Source organism: Bidens hawaiensis, unplaced genomic scaffold, assembly GCF_021521415.1.
Source record: "Bidens hawaiensis isolate Kalapana, Puna unplaced genomic scaffold, B.hawaiensis_p1.1 tig00031731_1, whole genome shotgun sequence".
NCBI classification, from domain to species: Eukaryota; Viridiplantae; Streptophyta; class Magnoliopsida; order Asterales; family Asteraceae; genus Bidens; species Bidens hawaiensis.
This window is the reverse complement of record NW_027495353.1, coordinates 113,777-131,062: the sequence shown is the minus strand read 5'-3', so window position 1 is coordinate 131,062 and position 17,286 is coordinate 113,777.

Here is a 17,286-nt window from a genome sequence, read left to right as displayed (position 1 = left end):
TCATCATAAACGGAAAGGCAACGCGTTGGTGAAAGAAGGATCATCTAAGCGTCGAGTGTCGACTAGCGCTGGCATCTCATTTGGAGTTCAACCTCCAAGGCCATCTATTCCTCAACGACCGGCGGTGCTGCTTACTACTAGCACCCCGAATCTTACATTGACGACCACGCTAACTTCGGATCCTAGGCTTGGTATGATTCCTCAATCCGTTTTATCTACAATACCAAGGCCTATGACTGCAAAATTGGTGGTTGCTCCAACACCAATGATGATGACTCCACCGGATATTTCATTTATGAGGCTCAATCGTCCTCAAGGTCCAGTTCAACCTGTTCCTCCTTCGTTTAATGCAATGACTCAGGATCAGCAGACGAATATGCTTATAAGCTTGTTGCATTTGTATGAAAATCAAATGTCTACTAATCATTTGAATCAAGAAAGATTGATGGAGAATCAGAAAAAGCTTTTCAGTAATGTCTCTTTCTGTCAAAAAGAGACAAAAGCACTGCGTGAGATTGTTACGTCTCAGGGGTGAAGTTGAAGGAGCAAGAGGACCTTATCTTGCAACTTACTTGCAAGGACGACGCACTGAAAAAGCTCACAAATGATGATGAAGATCCAGATGCATCGGGTGCTAGAGGAAGTGAGCCGCAACAAGCTCATGGCTCGTCCTCTGGTGCGGGTATAAGTGTTGCTGACGATTCAGGGAAGCAGATTATTACTTATCATGATTATACAGCTACCAAAACCAATTGACATGATCGAGGCCGATACAGTCATTTTTGTTGATGGTGAGGGGATGGTTAGAAGCATTGTGAATGCGAATGAGATTAAGGTTGGACAGTTTGTTGAAAAGTCACTAATACGAGAGCAGATTGCTATTCTGCTTGGTCTGAATGATGACGAATTAACCGTGTTAGAGGCTTAGGAGGACGTTGAGGTTATGAATGATGAAGAGATCTTAAATGATCCGACTTTTGAGATGAGTACGACGTTTACTTATGAGGATGTGGAAGTTGAGATCGAGGACATGACTGCTGAGGAATACCCCAATATGTTTCAACATACCAATGTTGATCAGGGTGTTCCAATATATACTGAAGAAACGGTCAAAGAAGCAGAAGATCATCTGGAGAAGACTTCCAAGGGAAAGAATGTCGTTGATACGAGATTTGATTCGAATCCCGATCCTTCTGTTGCTGATATTCAGAGTTGGTTTGCTCATCGAGACAAGACGGCTCGTAAGATTATTGATGCACATCGATACGCTGATCATGAATTAAAGGTAGAAGCCATTGCACGCGCCAAAGCAAATCAGATGACATCTTTCAAGGCCGTGTCTAAAGTACAAGGTGATATTATTTCTTGGCCTTTTGATTCTGAATTAAAAGTATGTATTATCAAATGGGAGAAGGGCATTCAGTACTATGAAAGGATGTCTGATGTCCTCTCTTTGCCAAGATAGGATGTACGTACTCTTGCGTATCGCCCGTTCATAAATCGTGGTGAGAACCACCACGCTAGTTGGTTTCACCAACACTTGCTGTTCGAGGTGAACAACGGTTTTAAATTTTTTAAGCCACAAATTCCCATCTGCAAGCGTATCGATGAGATCGATCCAAGAACAGGATGGAGAAAGCTAGTTCTTAAGGTAAAGCCGCCAAAGACCATGAAGCGTGTGCTGGTGAAGACTTTGAATCAACACATGTATTTATCTTTCAACCGTTGGTACTACGACAACAAGACTGGCGAGGCCGTTATTGTGCTGGGTAAAGGATTAAAGACCGAGCTGATAAAGATCATTGATCCGATGTGGCTCGTGAATTTTACAGAGACCGACAATGACGTTCTATTTAAGAATAAGATATTGATAGAGCGTCCTGAAGACTATGACCTACCAATGCAATTTCAACGCGTTATTAGGGTGTGTCATGAACATGGTATTCACAGCTGCAGAGATTGGCAGACAAGACGCTTCAAGTAATATAAAAGATAAAGAGCTCAAGACGAGGGGATGTCTGTTAGTGCACGGTTTTGCGTCTCGAGTTTTTGTAACTATGGTTAATGTATTTATCGTTTTATTTTGTAATAATTATTAAAGACATTAATGTAGTTCGTTAAGGTAGTCATCTAGTTTGTTAAGGTTGTTTAACGAACTAGACTTAAGTTATGTTTCCTCCTGATTCGTTAAGGATGTTTAACGAATCAGGGGGTGTTTCGTTAAAGTTTATTTCGTTAATGTATTGTAACGAAGTCAGTGTCTGGTTCGTTATGGAATGTTAACGAACCAGACCCGTCTTCTATATATAGTGGTAGTTTCCACTGTTTAATTTAAGTTTTGAGTTAAGATTATCGAACCTCTGCCCAATTTTTCACTCAATCTTCATCTTAATATTATACATACACATATATACAATCAATACTAATAGATAAAACATTAATACATAATCGTATAAGAAGCATCATGAACTAGGTTCGTTTAGTTATTATAATATATCAGATCTGAGATCTGTTTAAGGTATTTACAAGTAAACATAAACAAAGCAAAACCAAGAAACATCAAGAGTAAGTAATCAACAAAAATCTAATCTCAGAAGAGAAATGTTATGGCACAATCGATTTGTTAAGTCAAGGGAGATGATGATATCTTTAGACCCGGAAACCGAAATTTGATACCGATAGTTGGAAAGCTACGTGAGACGATAATGAACATATCTCATAAGTACAGGAAGCACACAGAAATGATAAAATATACCACAACCTTTGATCGAATTATTGATAAAAGAACACGAACAAGATATCGCTTCGTACGTAACGAAATGTCTGATCCATTTACAAGTTAAAACCAAGCACTAGAAACCTTCGGACTACTTTAAACAACCTGAATTCCCCATGTAGAAGTGGGTAATGATAACCGTGAATTGCATTACAATGCTTTCCAAGACTACACACCAACACAATTTAAGATGGGTTATTGTTGATAGACTATCAAAGTTTGCCCATTTTCCACCAAATTAATGAGAAATACTCAATGGATAGACTAGCGCGAATCTATGTGAACAACATCGTTGCTTTGCATGAAGTGCCACTGTCTATCAACTTTGATCGAGACAGTCGTTTTACGTCTCATTTATGGAAAAGTTTCCAAACAAACGTAAGTTTTCAAACAAACGTTAGGAACTCGATTGAACTTTAGCATTGCCTATCATCCCCAAACAGATGGGCAAAGTGAAAAGAACAATCCAAACGTTTAAGGTTATGCTCCGTGCAAGTGCAAATTGGATAATTATTTTCCCCTAATGGAATTCTCGTATAATAATAGCATTCAAGACGCACCATATGAAATATTGTATGGACATAAAAGCCAAAACGCTCGTGTGTTGGTTTAAAACGAGGGATAACCAAATGTCTGGACCCGAAGTAGTCCACGAAACGACAAATAAAGTATTACAAATCTGTGAACGACTCAAGGTGGTGTGAGATCGCCAAAAGAGTTATATGTCCATCATAATCCATTAGAATACAATATATGCGATAGAGTTTTATTAAAATTACACCTTAGAAAGACGTTGTTCGCTTCATTAAGAAAAGAAAACTTAGTCCACGTTTTTAGGACCATTTGAAATACTCAAGCAATTCGGTACTGTTGTATACCATCTGCGATTACCCGAAGAAACGAAAGGGATACACGATGTATTCCACGCCTCTAATCCAGCGTAAATATATAGCCAAGAAATCTTTGTCGATGCAATTAAAATATGTAGAAATAAATAAAAATCTAAAATTTCGTAGAATGACCCACTCAAATCAAAGATTCTAAAACAATGAAACTTAAAAAAAATAGCCAAAGTAAAGTGGGACTCACAAAGAGGCCCCAAGTATACTTGGCAACTTGAATCTGAAATGAAAAAAAGTACACCCACTTGTTCTAAGAAGCGAATCTCGCGGACGAGATTCATTCCAAGGTGGAGAGGATGTAACATCCTAAAAATAACGGACTAAAAATACCAAATTTCAAAGTCCAAGGACTAAAATAGAAAATTCGGTTTTCTTGTCCCGTCACCATACGCGACAGATCAGAAGGAAGCCCCGCAACGGACCAAAGCCCAACGTTATCGTGTATCGTGATGACGTGGTCTAACAGCGTGGCACGTGTCCAGCCACATGTCACAATGTGGCACCATGTTCCACCACGTGGCACCGTGTTCGCCATGTGGCAAACCTTCAGGTGAGTCATTATAGCTACGTCGCGATACGCGACGGCTATGTTTTGGCCCATTGCGTATCGTGACGGGTAACGAATTCAGCCTATAAATATGGGCTTTAGCCCATTCATTTCATCACACCAAACTTCAAGCTCACTTTCTCTCTCTAGAAGTTACTCCCTCTCTCTACCTCGTTTTGCGTGCCACCGACCCTACACTCGTTTCCTTGTTTTCCGTGCCATTATACCGATGATACCCCAAAGTGCCGACAACAATATCTTGAAGAACGTGCTATCCCGAGACGACCCCGACGCCCCACCTCGAAGTACGTGCCGACAAGTTTTGAAGACCGGTGAACGTTTTACATGAAGGAAGGTGTTGATCAAGATTCTCGATATACATGCAAGCGTAGAAGTATTGCTTGAGGGTCTAGAAAATAATAAGCCGAACAAGGTAAGAATAATGCTCGAATGAAATATTAATAAAATAATAAAGGCTTAGACCCTAGTCGAGGGTATAGTCAATACCTCAAAACTAAACAAAAGAAAATAAAACAAAGAAAGTATAAAGATGAAGATAGAAATATAATTCTTTGAATATGATTTATTATTTAAATGGATTTTAAATAATAATAAAAGAGAATGAATAAAGAAATAAATAAAAGAATCTTCATTAATAAATAAAGATAAAGGTATTATTTAAAAGTATTTTAAATAAATAAATGAATATATATATATATACTGTTTATATATACTAAATGATGTGTGTGTATAAATAATTATATATATATATAAGTATACGCTTTTGGAAAAACATATATTATAGAAAAGAAAACATATCACACTAAAGGTCTGAACATAAGAATAAAAGATACATGATTCAAACTATAGGTTCAAGTAGACAAGTTAAACTAAGGGTTTTAAACTTGTAAAAAGAAAGAAATGTATCTAGAACTAAAGGTTCATCTTGTAAAAGAAAAGAAAAGGAAATAAGTTAAATTAAAGATTTTTAACTTATAAAAGAAAGAAATAATATTTAAACTATAGGTATAAATAAAGAAAAGATATTTTAAACTACATGTTTAAAAGAAAATATAATCGAGGTAAAGATTATGCAAAAGAGACTAGAGGTCTTAAGCCGGATTAAAGATCCGACTAACAAAATGATATACTCGTACTATAGGTGCGAGATGGCAAAGAAAGGGAAAGACCCTCGGGCAGTGTATTGAAGCTGATCAAATTCAATAAAAAAGTGAATACGCCCCAAAACTTTTATAACTTGATAAATCGATTCAAATTTAAATTGATTACATGGGATTACGTATCCCTAAAACGTTATAAACAATAAGTAAATGTTGCCCCTCAGACTGTTTTATACGTTGTTTGGATCCTTACATATTTGGTAAAAAGTCGGTGGGCACACCGCACCACACCTGGTCACGACCTCCGCCACGATAGGTCGGACCGAAGTTACGTCCGAATGAGACCGACCATTTGTATACTATGGTGTAAGGCCCCGAACCCGGTGGCCCTACTTTAGCGTTGGATTTACTCATAAACGCAGTTCTAAATATCATAGTTAATTAAAACATTCGCGGAATTTAAAAACTTTCATAAAACATTTCATAACAAAACACGTCTTGTCTTAAAACATCATTTTGTCTTTCAAAATAAACGAAACATTAAACTTAAACGTCTTGAGTCTTTCGATGCCAGCCTCTTATTCAGTGCCACGTGTCTCCTCAAGCGAGCTGCCTCATCCTACTCACCTGCGTGCATACTAAAAGTCAGCTACGCTGAGTGAGTTCTAGTTAATCATACACTATACAATACACATAAACTTATATTCTTTCATTCATACTTTCATTCATACTTTCATACTTTCATTCATACCTTCATTCATACTTTCATTCATACTTTCATACTTTCATTCATATTTTCTTTACATACATAATCCTACGTTTTAAAGAGCCTTTCGCCCTATAACCTCAAAGATATTATAAGGGTCTGGTCCCTAACATCAAAGATATTATAAGGGTCTGGTTCCTAACATCACAGATATTATAAGGGTCTGGTCCCTAACATCACAGATATTATAAGGGTCTGGTCCCTAGTTCTCGAATATTAGTAGGGTTCGATTCCCTCTTCGTTACCATACAACCATACATCATACCTCGAGTATTATTAGGGCTCGGTACCCTTTTCATAACCATACAACCATACAACCGTCTTTTCATTCTTTTATTAACTTTATTACATTCATACACATAAGCATACATATCATACTTACATTATACATAGCGTTACAACCTGACGGTACGTGCAATATCCAAAGATCGTTCACGTACCATCAAGCAATCATTCATACATATCACATATATCACATATGGCATACACTTATCACTTAGGATAAATGTATTAACAACACATCGAGTATGCACACAGCCCCGAAAACATAACAAGGAATGGGGCTAGAAACTCACCTGAACACGGTTACGTTCACCGTTAATCGTAATCCCTTTCTTCAGTTGTGCACGGCTGACTGTATAACAAGTATACGCATCAATTAACTATCACTTCTCATATTGCATTTCTATCTTTATATGACCCACAACGAAAGGGGGTCCGGGGGCAGCGCCCCTGGCAGCGGGGTCTAGGGGCGGCAGCCCCTAGCAGGGTCCAAGGGGCAGAGCCCCTGGCTGGGGTCGAGCTGGCTGGGGGCAGAGCCCCTGATTTTCGATGTTAAACCTTAGGCGAACTTAGCTTTAAGCGAAGTTAAACCTTAAGCGAACTTAGCTTTAGGCGAAGTTATCATTAAGGCGAACTTGGCCGTAAGCGAAGTTATCAATTAGGCGAACTTGGCCTCAGGCGAAGTTACCAGTTAGGCGAACTTGGCCGTAAGCGAAGTTATCAATTAGGCGAACTTGGCCTCAGGCGAAGTTACCAGTTAGGCGAACTTGGCCGTAAGCGAAGTTATAAATTAGGCGAACTTGGCCTCAGGCGAAGTTATCGCTTTGAAGGCGAAGTTATCGCTTTGAAGGCGAAGTTGCCCAGTTCAGCCGCTGTTTGGTTTCTATCAAGCATTTTTGGCGATTTTAACACCCTTGTTATGGTTCGACATCACCCACTACGCTCCCCAACCGTTTTCGGTCGTATAAACACTATAAAGTTTGGATCTTTAAACGTCAAAGATCAAGAATCATACCTTTTCGTGCTTGTTTGGATCTCGTTTAACTTGTTTAATCACAACTAATCGCTCACTCTCTCTCGGATCACGCTCGTTCCTCTCCCTCGGCCGCCGGCGGTGTGAGTGGTGTGGGTGTGTTTTGGAGTGTTAGAGAATAAGATGGAATAAGTGATGTTTTAGGGTTTAGGGGATATTTATATCCCTTAAGCCCATGGACCTAAGGCCCATTCTCATTTAACCCATCTCAATTAATCTAAGTCCATGATCCGCTCCTTACTCGATATTAAATAATCAATAACGCGAAATCACTAAACATAACTTTCTTTATTCAACCTTAAAATTTTAGGATGTTACAAGTCTCCCCTCCTTAAAGAGGTTTCGTCCCCGAAACCTAACTATTACATAAACAAACTAGGGTAAAACTTGCGCATCTCATCCTCGGCTTCCCAAGTAGCATCTGATCCCTTGCGGTGTTTCCATATCACTTTTACCAAAGGTATAATCTTGTGACGAAGCTGCTTCTCCTTGCGATCAACGATCTCTATCGGTTGCTCGATGTAGTTCAATTGTTCATCAACCTCAATGTCCATCAATGGCACGTGAGACGGGTCATCAGCAAGACACTTCCTCAGATGGGAAACATGGAAGGTTGAATGAATTCCTTCTAACTCATCGGGTAAATCCAGTTTATAAGCTACTTCACCCACACGGTCTACAATCTTGAACGGTCCAATGTACCTCGGACTCAACTTCCCCCTCTTTCTAAAACGGATAATTCCTTTCCAAGGCGAGACCTTAAGCATCACATTGTCGCCAACGTTAAACTCAATTGGTCGTCGCCGCTTATCTGCATAAGACTTTTGTCTGTCTTGAGCGGCTTTCATTCTTGCTTTGATCTGATCGAACCTTGAAGACGTTTCTTGAACCACTTCTAGGCTTCCCATTTCTTTCTGACCAATCTCACCCCAACACACCGGGGTTCTACATCGTCTACCGTAAAGCATCTCGAACGGTGGCATACCAATACTTGAATGGTAACTGTTGTTATAGGAGAACTCTGCCAGATGCAGATGATCATCCCAACTTCCACCAAAATCTAAAACACAAGCACGTAGCATATCCTCAAGGGTTTGGATCGTCCTTTCAGACTGTCCATCGGTTTGAGGATGATACGCCGTAACGATGTTCAACCTCGTCCCCATAGCTTCATGGAATTTCTTCCAGAACCTTGAAGTAAACCGTGTATCTCTATCAGACACGATCGATAACGGTACTCCATGCTTGGTTACAACTTCTTTGATGAACAAGCTTGCTAACGTTTCTGACGATATGGCCTCCCGTATGGGTAGAAAGTGAGCACTCTTGGTCAAACGGTCCACAATCACCCAGATGGTATCATGTTGCTTAGCTGTATGGGGTAGCTTAGTTATGAAATCCATGGTGATGTGTTCCCATTTCCACTCAGGTATCTCTAGCGGTTGCATCTTCCCATAAGGCTTTTGGTGCTCGGCTTTGACTTGTAAGCAAGTTAAGCACTTACTAACATAATCCACTACATCATTCTTCATTCCTGGCCACCAGTAATCTCTTTTCAAGTCTTGGTACATCTTTGTATCTCCAGGATGGATTGAGTACCTTGACTTATGAGCTTCATCTAAGATTCGACTTCTAAGATCACCATGGCGTGGGATCCACATATGGTCGAACCTAGTCTTAACTCCATGAGTGTTTTCCATCAACTCATCTTGCTGGCCATAAATCCTTTCTTTCTTTACTAACCCTTCATCTACTAACACTTCTGACTGTACTTTGATGATTTCTTCAAAAAGACTTGGGTTCATGATCAACTTGTATGACTTCACTGTTGCAAGGACTTCCTCATTCTTACGACTTAACGCATCAGCAACCACGTTAGCTTTACCGGGGTAATACTTAATCTCACAGTCGTAATCCTTAATCAACTCCAACCATCTTCTCTGCCTCATGTTCAATTCTTTCTGCTCGAAGAAGTACTTTAAACTCTTATGATCTGTATAAATAGTACACTTAGTACCGTACAGATAATGCCTCCATATCTTAAGAGCATGCACTACAGCTGTTAACTCCAAATCATGCGTCGGGTAAGTACTCTCATGGACCTTCAATTGTCTAGACGCGTAAGCTATCACCTTCCCTCGTTGCATCAACACGCAACCTAACCCTTGATGCGAGGCATCAGCACAAACAACGAAATCCTCGTCACCATCGGGTAGAGAAAGGATTGGAGCTTGCGTGAGTCTCTTCTTTAATTCTTCAAAGGCTTCTTCTTGAAACTTTCCCCAACTGAATACTATCGACTTTCGGGTCATACCGGTCAGCGGTGCGGCTATCTTGGAGAAACCTTCGATGAATCTCCTATAGTAGCCAGCTAACCCTAGGAAGCTTCGTATATCAGTCGGATTCTGCGGAGTCTTCCAATTCGTTATCGCTTCAATCTTAGCTGGGTCCACGGTGATCCCCTCTGGATTAACCACGTGACCTAAAAATTGCACTTCTCTTAACCAGAACGCGCACTTCGAAAACTTGGCATACAACTTCTCCTTCTTCAGAGTCTCCAATACCTATCTTAGATGCTCAGCATGGTCAGACTCGCTCTTTGAATAAATCAATATATCATCGATGAAGACGATAACCGACTTATCCAACATCGGTCGACACACCCTATTCATCATGTCCATAAATGCTGCAGGAGCATTTGTTAGACCGAATGACATTACGAGGAACTCGTAGTGTTCATACCGCGTTCGGAACGCTGTCTTAGGGATGTCTGCCTCTTTCACCCTCAGCTGATGGTAGCCTGATCTGAGATCTATTCGTGAGAACCAACTTGAACCTTGCAGTTGGTCAAACAGATCATCAATCCTTGGCAAAGGATATCTATTCTTTACCGTAAGCTTATTCAACTCAAGATATTCTATGCACATTCTCATACTTCCATCCTTCTTTTTCACGAACAATACTGGTGCGCCCCACGGGGAAACACTCGGTCTTATGAAACCTTTGTCGAGGAGTTCTTGCAGTTGGGACATCAATTCTTTCATCTCGGACGGTGCTAGACGGTAAGGCGCTTTTGCGACAGGTTGGGCTCCTGGTATTAAATCTATCTGAAATTCTATCTCTCGCCCCGGTGGCAACCCCGGAAGATCCTCAGGGAATACTTCTGGGTAGTAGCGCATAATAGGAACATCTTTCATTTCTTTCGTCTCGGCCGCAGCGTTGACGACATACGCCAGGTAGGCACAACACCCTCGCCTTAGCAAACCCTCGGCTTTTATCATCGAAATGACATTAAGCCCAGAACTTTCCTTATCACCATAAACCGTTACCGCACTACCATCCAATGACTTTAACCTTATCATCCTACTCTTACATACTATCTGAGCCTCAAACTCAGACAACCAATCCATACCCAAAACCACATCGAACCCTCCCAATGTCATAACGTACAAGGTAACCGGGAACTCATGTCCTTCCAATTCTATCTTACAGTTCTTAACCATTTTTGTTATTTTAACCGAAGTGTCACTGGCGGTTTCTACTACAAACGTTTCAGGCACTCGGCAGCCTTTCATTTTAGCTAGTTTACTAAATGTCGTAGCTACAAAACTTCTATTCGCACCAGAATCAAATAATACGGCAGCAGAAATGCCGTTTACTAAGAACGTACCGGTCACAACATCAGGAATCTGTCTTGCTTGCTCTTGGGTCAACATGTAGGCCCTAGTCCTCGGCCTTGCTTGATCAGCATCTTTCTTCCCACTACCTCCAGCCTCACCATCGGTGCACTCTCTCGCCATGTGACCTGTCTTGCCACATTTGTAACATGCTGGCTTTGCACTGCACTCATTGGCATAATGCCCTACCTTCCCACACTTATAACACACATTAGACCCCATCCGGCATTCCCCACCGTGAGCCTTTCCACATTTGAGACAAACACCAGAACTTTTACCCCACTTGCACTCACCACCATGCATCTTTCCGCAGGTCTTACACGATCTCTTCTCCCACACTCTCTGCTTCTTATCTTTGGGGTTCCATAGCTGAGTACCGGGTCGTTTAGCAGGAGCGGACCATTTCTTCTCTTTCTTCTCGTCTCCCGCCACCACATCATCCGCAGCCAGGTCTGCATAGACCATCTCTGCGAGTTCGACAGCAGAATCGAAAGTAGCAGGTTTACTTGTCCTGACTAACATGCGGACTCTCTGTGGTAATCCCCTCACATAACACTTGATTCTATTAGCCTCAGTGCTGACCATATCGGGTACCAACCTAGACATTCGATTGAACACTGTAGTGTACTCACGATGTGTCATTGTCCCAGCTTTCAAGTTTAGGAACTTCATCTCCGCCCTTTCAACCTCGGCATCAGCACAGAACTTCTTCATTACTAACTCCTTCAGATCGTCCCACTTCATCTCTTTGATCTCTTCTCGGGTCTTCCTCTGCTCCACACTCTCCCACCAATACATAGCCTCATCTTCAAATGATTGGGTGGCATAACTGACAGCTTGGTCAGGACGACACTCGCTGATTCGGATAATTTTATCCATGGCGGTTATCCACTGAAGAGTGGCGATTGCGTCTCCTAAACCAGTCAGCTTAGGCGGGTCACAACCTTTGAAGGACTTATAGTTGCAACCGCCTCGGCCTCTCTTTCTATCATCAACTTTCACAGACCTTACCTCACTTGAATCACCCTTTTCCCCCTCATCATCTTTCCCACCATTACCACCTGCCCCTTCAACAGTTCTTTCACGGCTTCCAGTAGACCTTCCCGGAGTAATATTCTTCACAGCAGTGGCTACAGCTTGAACAATAGCTGCTTGAATTACGGGATCCAGTTGAACTCCTTCATTGTTTTCCGGGTTTCTTCCAGCTGCGCTTCCTTCAGCTTCGGTGTTGGAAGCTGTCTCAACCGAAGGTTGCTGGACATGACGAGGCCTGCCGCGTCGTCCAGTGCGACCTCCAGCTCCAACAATGTCTCCAGCTACAGCCATCGTATTCTAAAAGGGAAAACACAAACATCATCACTCAAGGAACTATTTAGTACAAGGATAGCAAGGCTAACAGGTAATAACAGTGGCCAGTTGTGATTAGCTGATCACGTTACTTTCCGTGTCCTATACACTTCCCTTTATGAGTCTATTTGTGCTGGTTCTACTTAAGCAGTTAGTCAAGTCAAACAATCAATTATTCCTATTCCTGACGTTCACATATCTTTTCTTTCTCATTAACATATATCATTTAATCATACACTTTACCTTTACTGATCTTGCTTGAGCGACACATGGCATTCTTGAACTGGCATCTTCTTTCCTTTCTTACTTAAATCCCATTCTCGGTTCGAGTCTAAGCATGTAGGATGCTTAAATCTATCGAACTTCGCTCTGATACCAACTTGGAAGGCCCCGAACCCGGTGGCCCTACTTTAGCGTTGGATTTACTCATAAACGCAGTTCTAAATATCAGAGTTAATTAAAACATTCGCGGAATTTAAAAACTTTCATAAAACATTTCATAACAAAACACGTCTTGTCTTAAAACATCATTTTGTCTTTCAAAATAAACGAAACATTAAACTTAAACATCTTGAGTCTTTCGATGCCAGCCTCTTATTCAGTGCCACGTGTCTCCTCAAGCGAGCTGCCTCATCCTACTCACCTACGTGCATACTAAAAGTCAGCTACGCTGAGTGAGTTCTAGTTAATCATACACTATACAATACACATAAACTTATATTCTTTCATTCATACTTTCATTCATACTTTCATACTTTCATTCATACCTTCATTCATACTTTCATTCATATTTTCTTTACATACATAATCCTACGTTTTAAAGAGCCTTTCGTCCTATAACCTCAAAGATATTATAAGGGTCTGGTCCCTAACATCACAGATATTATAAGGGTCTTGTCCCTAACATCACAGATATTATAAGGGTCTGGTCCCTAACATCACAGATATTATAAGGGTCTGGTCCCTAGTTCTCGAATATTAGTAGGGTTCGATTCCCTCTTCGTTACCATACAACCATACATCATACCTCGAGTATTATTAGGGCTCGGTACCCTTTTCATAACCATACAACCATACAACCGTCTTTTCCTTCTTTTATTAACTTTATTACATTCATACACATAAGCATACATATCATACTTACCTTATACATAGCGTTACAACCTGACGGTACGTGCAATATCCGAAGATCGTTCACGTACCATCAAGCAATCATTCATACATATCACATATATCACATATGGCATACACTTATCACTTAGGGTAAATGTATTAACAACACATCGAGTATGCACACAGCCCCGAAAACATAACAAGGAATGGGGCTAGAAACTCACCTGAACACGGTTACGTTCACCGTTAATCGTAATCCCTTTCTTCAGTTGTGCACGGCTGACTGTATAACAAGTATACGCATCAATTAACTATCACTTCTCATATTGCATTTCTATCTTTATATGACCCACAACGAACGGGGGTCCGGGGGCAGCGCCCCTGGCAGCGGGGTCTAGGGGCGGCAGCCCCTAGCAGGGTCCAAGGGGCAGAGCCCCTGGCTGGGGTCGAGCTGGCAGGGGGCAGAGCCCCTGATTTTCGAAGTTAAACCTTAGGCGAACTTAGCTTTAAGCGAAGTTAAACCTTAAGCGAACTTAGCTTTAGGCGAAGTTATCATTAAGGCGAACTTGGCCGTAAGCGAAGTTATCAATTAGGCGAACTTGGCCTCAGGCGAAGTTACCAGTTAGGCGAACTTGGCCGTAAGCGAAGTTATCAATTAGGCGAACTTGGCCTCAGGCGAAGTTACCAGTTAGGCGAACTTGGCCGTAAGCGAAGTTATCAATTAGGCGAACTTGGCCTCAGGCGAAGTTATCGCTTTGAAGGCGAAGTTATCGCTTTGAAGGCGAAGTTATCGCTTTGAAGGCGAAGTTGCCCAGTTCAGCCGCTGTTTGGTTTCTATCAAGCATTTTTGGCGATTTTAACACCCTTGTTATGGTTCGACATCACCCACTACGCTCCCCAACCGTTTTCGGTCGTATAAACACTATAAAGCTTGGATCTTTAAACGTCAAAGATCAAGAATCATACCTTTTCGTGCTTCTTTGGATCTCGTTTAACTTGTTTAATCACAACTAATCGCTCACTCTCTCTCGGATCACGCTCGTTCCTCTCCCTCAGCCGCCGGCGGTGTGAGTGGTGTGGGTGTGTTTTGGAGTGTTAGAGAATAAGATGGAATAAGTGATGTTTTAGGGTTTAGGGGATATTTATATCCCTTAAGCCCATGGACCTAAGGCCCATTCTCATTTAACCCATCTCAATTAATCTAAGTCCATGATCCGCTCCTTACTCGATATTAAATAATCAATAACGCGAAATCACTAAACATAACTTTCTTTATTCAACCTTAAAATTTTAGGATGTTACATATGGTACCTAAGTAATGTCGAACGCCGCATGTTTGCTAAGTGGGTCGAGTTGAACTTAAAGTTTATAATTTGAATTATGTTTTCAACTTAATTATTCCTAAGCCACGATGGGCCGAGACCTAAGTTACGTCTTGAGGGGTAATTAAGTAAATAAAAATATTTTCGCGTCAGCGTGTTCACCAACATATCGCTGACGTATTTTTCTAACATTTCAGGAAAATATAGTATCAAGAATTAGAGCCATTCATGAAGTGGATATTCGCAAGATAGAGATGGCTCATTGTTTAAATTATTAAAATAACACGCTAAATTAAACAGAGATTTATAAAACAAAATACTTGGGTATTTATTACCCGAAAAGCTTTTCAAAAAGAATTTATAATTAATAATTTCAAAGTATATAAATATTATATTTATAATAAAAAAAAAGTTCCACTAAAATAAACTCTGATACATTTACAAAACCGGTACCAACTTTTGGTTACACGCCTAGGCCCTAAATCGGGGTGTGACATTTATTCTTCTTAAAGATGGTTCTATGTGTTGAGTATGCAGTAACTGGAAGGGGATCGTGCTTATTTTTTGAACTCTTGACACCAAGGTTATTGAAACCTAAGGATAAGCAATGCGCATAAATCCCAATCAGACGAGGGACCTAGTTGCTTACCTGGAGAGTTCGGAAAAGGCATGAAACCTATTATGCCAAAACATACCACCCCAATGCCATATGAATCACAACTTTAAAGCTTTCAGCGTGATCATGTCCTCTTTGTGAAAAGGAATATGGTTGCACTCCTAAGGATGTCATACAAGTCTTCGTGGTTCATGCGACGTGTGACTCCGACCCTCAATTTTTTACTATGTGTTTTAACTGAAAGTCTGCCAAGTCGTGGTGATTCACGAATACCCAGCATTCGGTATGATTTTGTTACGTGTTGTGATATTTTGTTGTAAAACGAGAATAGTCGATTTTCAGTGTGGTTATTTTAGTTATATATTCATCTATTATTATGGTTTAAATTGAAAATTCGAAAAGTAATGGTGGTACATGAATAGTAGAGTTTCAATTCAATTAATTTATTTATATATTCATTTAACATTAAGGTTAAAAATTGAAAATTTGAAAAGTCATGGTGATGCATGAATAATTGATTTTCAATTCGTTTTCTATATTTGTATTTATTCATTTATTTTAATGGTTTGAATTGGGAATAAAAATAGTCAGGTGGTACAAGAACACACGATTTTCAATTCGATATCATTACTTGTATTAAGTTTGATATATTTTTCATTTGGTTATTCAAAAATTTGTGAGATTTTTATGGAAATAAGCATTCTAATTTCAATTTCAAATTTTAATTCATGTGAATTTATTTCTTTACTTATTTTTATTTTAGATTTATATGAATTAATTATGATGTTTTTTTTTGTTAATACGAATTTCATATTCACGTCCAATGTCGTGCGAATCACCCACGTATCGCAACATATCGTCTTGTTACTCTCGACGTCGCCCTCAAAACTCAACTCGCAAAGTGACAACTCATATTATCGCACTATTGGCCACTGTGACCCCATCCATGACCCAAAACCCATCAAAACCCGTATTAACCATGACAGTAGATTCAATAACTATGCTTGGACTAATCCAAAACCCAACATAACTCTTGGATACTCAAACGTACCCCAACAAAAATCTTGGCACGGGGACACACCCTTTGTATAACATGTGTAAATCCCACCACTCCATTACAATACAAGTGTGGTAATTTCAGCAACCGCCTCTTACCAAAAACCTATACATATTTAACATCACCTATTCCCACAACATGTTACCCAACCATTTATCCCAACTATATGCCTTATGCTCGTACTTCAAGCATGCTCTCATTGAAGTGACCCGAGTACCCCCCGCAATACTCAAAAAGGCCTAACTTGTTTCCGCATGCAATATCTTAATCCACATCCTCTGACCACTTGGAGCTCACTCGTAGCCGTACACCCTTACTTAGACCCTTCATACTCGTCAAACACACTTATTTCTATTTTTATTATTATTTTAAACATCATGAATGTTTCTCCGCATTCAATATATATTTTTTTACGAACACCTTATACTTATAATTTCAAATCCTCCAAAAATTTAAAATAGTTAATTAACAAGTACTTAATCAAGTTGATAATCTTCAGAAAGACTTTAATTCAAACATATGGTTATTATTATCACAATTATTTTTATTATTATTAATATAATTAGTATCGCTATTATAATTATTATTTTATTACTACTATTATGGTCACTATTATTGTTATAATAAGTAATATTTTTCAAGGTTAAATGAAAGCGTGAAATAAAGTAAAATCATTGTTTCAAACAAGTCCTAAGCGCTTGAGGCTATTATATTTTCATCATAACAG